Raw genomic sequence first — 6,753 nt, 5'->3', positions numbered from 1 at the left:
AAGACACCATACATTCTCTCAAGCTTGCACGCACACATGCACCACGCACGCACGCACAATGCGTGCACACGCACACACACACTCACACGCGCACACACACACACACACACACACACACACACACACACACACACACACACACACACACACACGTTTTGCTGCGCTGTGCCCAGGGCAAGAAGACCCACAAACCAATAGCCAGATGCTGGTGAATTTTGATTACAATACATTCCACTGGCCAAGTCATCAACGAGACCAGTGTGTTTCTATTATGTGGCACATTATCTGTTAAATGATTAGTGTTCCCTGCTAAAAACGTTTAAAAACAATGGATTGCGAATCTCAAGACAATTGGCCAAATCTTGTGAGTTGTAGATCTGCTATTTTTTTAAACGCTATACAATATTAAATGACAGATGCTTTCCTGGTTTTAAAGGACTAGTCGGCAGTAGGTTATAGGGCGGCGTCGCTTGCCGACAACAAATTGTCCTAGGTCACTGGTTCTCAAAGTGGGGTCTAGTGGGGACCCCCAGGGGTCCTTGAGTTGAGGTGGGGTCCAGGGGGTCCCCGCAGCGAAATGACAAGCAGTTTAAAAACATGGTCTACAGGTACGTATACGTCTGCTATTTTCTAAAGACTTCTCCTATTACGGTTACACCATCAGTGTAGGGGTCCTTGACACGAACTAGAAGTATACCACTGATCTACAAGATCTACACGATGTTCTGTCTATGGAAAGAAAATGTATAAATATATGACAGGCCTGTTCAAAATGACTGTAGGTCTATAGGCTAATCAATCTATAGGAGTAGGTTCACAGAGTGGGGTCAATTCAAAGGGTCCAGAGGGTCAGCAAATGTGGTTAATATAGCATCAAAATCAGTTTGAATAAAATGTGTGAGCTTGTAAATCTGCTATTTTTTAAACTGTTCAAATCTTGACAATGTTTGATACATTTGGAATACTGTAGAAATATTTTTACACTAATGCTCTCATATGGAGGAGGAAAACCATTTCATATGGGGGTCCACGGCATCAAAATAGCCTACATGAATTTGGGGGTCCGAGACATGACAATGTTGAGAACCACTGGTCAGTCTCAAATATTCTAGCAGGCGTAAACAAATGGCGAAGATGTCAACAAATAGCCTACTGTAGGCTTCATAACAATATGAACTGGCTCGTTGTGCTTGTAGCCTACCTACAGTGCGACTGTAGTTCCGTTTCGCTGCCGTGGTGATAAGAGAACAAATTGAAAAGACATTAACCCTCCTCAGAAGCAAACATTCTATCACCATACTGCTTTATCACTATAGGCTAAATGTCGCTATTCGTTTAGAGCCAATACACCACACAGAGACGCTGATTAAAATGAGTCAGCGAGACTAAGCTGATTGAATAATTCAGCATTCTTTAAAATAACATGCAACGCCGCTCCGGTGACACAAGGCAGAGGAGGTTATGCATGTTGTCTATAAAGTATTGATAGCCTATTCTGTACACATGCAATCAATCAATACAAGCCCAACGGTAACATATCATGCAAGCAAGCTGTGATGATGTCTGTGCGACCGAAGAAAACGGCGGAACTTATAGAATCGCGTCGCGAGTCTTTTCCCAGTTATAGCCTACCAAAAATAAAGAAAATACTGTAAATAAATACAAATAACAAGAGATTATAAACTTACCGAATCAGCTTCCGTTTTGTTTTTGTTGCACTCTTGGGAACCGGGAAGAAACATTCCCGATTTCCCCCCCTACTTTAATATCCAAAAAACACGTTGTAGTTTTCTTGAATCAAAACTAAATGTTGTAATAAATATCCCCGCATCGGCGTGCGGTGCGGCGGCGTAATAGTGTACTGCCAGTGTGTGTGTGTGTGTGTGTGTGTGTGTGTGTGTGTGTGTCAGTGTGTATGTGTGTGTGTGCACGGTGTGTGCGTATGTGCGCGTGTTGATCCAGAGGTTACATTGTGTGTGTCTTGTGTCTCATGTAAAGGCGTGTTCACGGTCGCAGAGTCAAATCATTGGTTGACAAACAGCAATCAGATGCAAATTCCAAACCTCTGAATCAGAGGAGGGGGCCACCCCCACGACCACCCACCCCCCCCGACCCCTACCTCACAGGGAATGTCCACAAATTACATTATCAATAGAAACGATGTATTATGATGTATCATTTAATAATAATGCAATTGTAAATGTACCCCCATCCAACTGTCTGTATATAGCCTACTTTCCCCATGTTCAACAGTTTTTATTATATTTTGACATTTGCTATGGCGATGTAAACGTGTGTTTTCTCTTCTCATGCCAATCAAGCTCCCTTGAACGGAATTGTAATGAATATTACTACTTAATATTATATAGCCGTTTGCTGTTGGTTCGTTGACACCGGTCATCTTTGCTTTGTCCACCGTCAACACTTTGACTGACGATCCCTTAAAAACACGGACACGTTTTTGGCTGTCTATCTCTGGATCCCATCGCCCGGAAGAACGGCCGCGCGCGCTCGTGATTGGCTCATTGAAGACAGTCCTTCATTATTTTTAACATAATTTATATTGAAGGATTGTCACAGCTAGGAAGATTAACGAGGATTGATTGATTGATTGATTGATTGAAAACTTTATTAAGAGCTATTAAACATTTAACTGTTTTTTGTTTTTTCATGTTTATCACATTTATATGTCTTTTTTATTATGTATTGTATGTGGAACATTTACATTGCCTGTTATTTTTTTCATTTTATTTAACAGAACTACTCATTATCATTGTCGATAATATTCTGATTGTCATACAAAAAATGCCTAATAAAAACAGTATTAAAAAAAGAGTTATTAACATTTAATGTCATACAAATATACAGTACTATATGCATAATAATAATAATAAATATAGCTGCAAGCCGATATATGCGCCCAAAAAGAAAGAAATCACACTCACGTGTGAAGTGAGGGGCACTCTCATCATCATACATCACATTCCGTGCTCAGCTAATCAAATAATCAGTGTCATTCCGGCCAATCACTTTTAAGTTGGCGTCTTCACTTTTCTGCCCTCACTTTCATCCTCAATATGTAAGGCTACTTTGCTCAGCCAATCAAAATCATCGCTATGGGGTGATCAGCCAATCATCTGTTTGTGTTCACACAAACAGACAAAGCTGGGCATAGGGCTTTAGGAGTGGCGCTTAAAAGCTATACGCAATATAAGTAGAGTCATGTAATACAGGCGTGAAGATGTCATCTGAAGACATGATAGATCGTACCATCGCCTTCCAAATTAGGCGTTTCTACCGTTGAAGGGTTTTTTCTCCACAACAGGAAAGAATATAGAATAGTACAACATAAAGGCTTTCTACATTAAATAACGAACAATAGGCTGTATTTTGCGTGTCTTAAGTACCAGGTCTTATTCCCTAACTTGAGTAAACTAAAGACCTGGAGGCGTGATCAATGCCATTTGGCTATTCTGAGTGGCCAAAGAGCATTGATCACGTCCTCCAGGTCTTTAGTTTCTTTAATTAGGTAATAAGACCTGGTACTTTAGACACGCAAAATACAGCCCAATATGTTTGTTGCTGTTCTTGGGTTTATGATGTGTCCCCGACAAGGCATGATACTACATGAAATCAGGTTCTGTGTTCCGGGCTAGTGTCGTTCACTGATTGGAGACCAGAGATGAAGTGTCGTTCACTGATTGGAGACCAGAGATGACGTGTCGTTCACTGATTGGAGACCAGAGATGACGTCTGCCTTTTATACTGACGTCCGAAAAAGTGGGTCAAGCAAATCTTAACATTGACTCATTGGTCGAGATCTAAAGGTCAGAGGTTTTTTTGACGAATGACTGTGAGCTTCAGTTCCTGAGGGATCCTCACGGCCCTCTGCAATAATGTCGAATTTTGTCGAAAACGACAGCACAGAACTGCCAAAACTGCAAATAATGGCGGAATCCTTAGGGAAACAATAAGGGCTTGATCTCTGATAATAATAATGTGTACAGTAAAGGGGGGAGGGGGACTTTTAGGGTTTTTACTGGGGCCAGTTTCGAATTGCAGCCACCTGTAAAGTGCTCTTTCAGAGTGGTTTTGAAGGAGAGTTCTAGGGATTCACAATCCTTTGACTGTTGGGTGTAGGGTGTTCCACATTTTTGTGGAACACCCATTTAGCCCCTTGTTTGAGCCAAATCTGGGTTGAACCGCTGAACGTGATCTGTGTAACTCCCTCTGGTGTTGTTGTGTGATTGTGGATGGCGTCGACAGAAGCATAGTGTAACAGGTACATGTGTCTTTGTGGTGTAGTAGCTATCTTGTAGACCAGGCGCATTACAAGTTGCTGTGTATACTCTATCGTCTTGTTGCAGCTGTGAGTGAGGCCAAGCAGTAACCTGAGCAGCTTGTTTTGGGATGTCTGGTGCCTTGTGTTTATGGCCTTTGTGGTGCTATGGTACCATGAGGTGTGTTTATGGTGCTATGGTACCATGAGGTGTGTTAATGGCCTTTGTGGTGCTATGGTATCATGAGGTGTGTTTGTGGCCTTTGTGGTGCTATGGTACCATGAGGTGTGTTAATGGCCTTTGTGGTGCTATGGTACCATGAGGTGTGTTTATGGCCTTTGTGGTGCTATGGTACCATGAGGTGTGTTTATGGCCTTTGTGGTGCTATGGTACCATGAGGTGTGTTTATGGCCTTTGTGGTGCTATGGTACCATGAGGTGTGTTTGTGGCCTTTGTGGTGCTATGGTACCATGAGGTGTGTTTGTGGCCTTTGTGGTGCTATGGTACCATGAGGTGTGTTTGTGGCCTTTGTGGTGCTATGGTACCATGAGGTGTGTTTATGGCCTTTGTGGTGCTATGGTACCATGAGGTGTGTTTGTGGCCTTTGTGGTGCTATGGTACCATGAGGTGTGTTTGTGGCCTTTGTGGTGCTATGGTACCATGAGGTGTGTTTATGGCCTTTGTGGTGCTATGGTACCATGAGGTGTGTTTATGGCCTTTGTGGTGCTATGGTACCATGAGGTGTGTTTATGGCCTTTGTGGTGCTATGGTACCATGAGGTGTGTTTGTGGCCTTTGTGGTGCTATGGTACCATGAGGTGTGTTTGTGGCCTTTGTGGTGCTATGGTACCATGAGGTGTGTTTATGGCCTTTGTGGTGCTATGGTACCATGAGGTGTGTTTGTGGCCTTTGTGGTGCTATGGTACCATGAGGTGTGTTTATGGCCTTTGTGGTGCTATGGTACCATGAGGTGTGTTTGTGGCCTTTGTGGTGCTATGGTACCATGAGGTGTGTTTGTGGCCTTTGTGGTGCTATGGTACCATGAGGTGTGTTTGTGGCCTTTGTGGTGCTATGGTACCATGAGGTGTGTTTATGGCCTTTGTGGTGCTATGGTACCATGAGGTGTGTTTGTGGCCTTTGTGGTGCTATGGTACCATGAGGTGTGTTTATGGCCTTTGTGGTGCTATGGTACCATGAGGTGTGTTTATGGCCTTTGTGGTGCTATGGTACCATGAGGTGTGTTTGTGGCCTTTGTGGTGCTATGGTACCATGAGGTGTGTTTGTGGCCTTTGTGGTGCTATGGTACCATGAGGTGTGTTTATGGCCTTTGTGGTGCTATGGTACCATGAGGTGTGTTTGTGGCCTTTGTGGTGCTATGGTACCATGAGGTGTGTTTATGGCCTTTGTGGTGCTATGGTACCATGAGGTGTGTTAATGGCCTTTGTGGTGCTATGGTACCATGAGGTGTGTTTGTGGCCTTTGTGGTGCTATGGTACCATGAGGTGTGTTAATGGCCTTTGTGGTGCTATGGTACCATGAGGTGTGTTTATGGCCTTTGTGGTGCTATGGTACCATGAGGTGTGTTTATGGCCTTTGTGGTGCTATGGTACCATGAGGTGTGTTTGTGGCCTTTGTGGTGCTATGGTACCATGAGGTGTGTTTGTGGCCTTTGTGGTGCTATGGTACCATGAGGTGTGTTTGTGGCCTTTGTGGTGCTATGGTACCATGAGGTGTGTTTGTGGCCTTTGTGGTGCTATGGTACCATGAGGTGTGTTTATGGCCTTTGTGGTGCTATGGTACCATGAGGTGTGTTTATGGTGCTATGGTACCATGAGGTGTGTTTATGGCCTTTGTGGTGCTATGGTACCATGAGGTGTGTTTGTGGCCTTTGTGGTGCTATGGTACCATGAGGTGTGTTTGTGGCCTTTGTGGTGCTATGGTACCATGAGGTGTGTTTGTGGCCTTTGTGGTGCTATGGTACCATGAGGTGTGTTTATGGCCTTTGTGGTGCTATGGTACCATGAGGTGTGTTTATGGCCTTTGTGGTGCTATGGTATCATGAGGTGTGTTTATGGCCTTTGTGGTGCTATGGTACCATGAGGTGTGTTTGTGGCCTTTGTGGTGCTATGGTACCATGAGGTGTGTTTATGGCCTTTGTGGTGCTATGGTATCATGAGGTGTGTTTGTGGCCTTTGTGGTGCTATGGTACCATGAGGTGTGTTTATGGCCTTTGTGGTGCTATGGTACCATGAGGTGTGTTTGTGGCCTTTGTGGTGCTATGGTACCATGAGGTGTGTTTGTGGCCTTTGTGGTGCTATGGTACCATGAGGTGTGTTTGTGGCCTTTGTGGTGCTATGGTACCATGAGGTGTGTTTATGGCCTTTGTGGTGCTATGGTATCATGAGGTGTGTTTGTGGCCTTTGTGGTGCTATGGTACCATGAGGTGTGTTTATGGCCTTTGTGGTGCTATGGTA

The sequence above is a fragment of the Protomyctophum parallelum genome (genome assembly GCF_964188405.1).
Source record: "Protomyctophum parallelum genome assembly, chromosome: 6".
In the NCBI taxonomy this organism is placed as follows: Eukaryota; Metazoa; Chordata; class Actinopteri; order Myctophiformes; family Myctophidae; genus Protomyctophum; species Protomyctophum parallelum.
Note: the sequence above shows the minus strand (reverse complement) of the source record.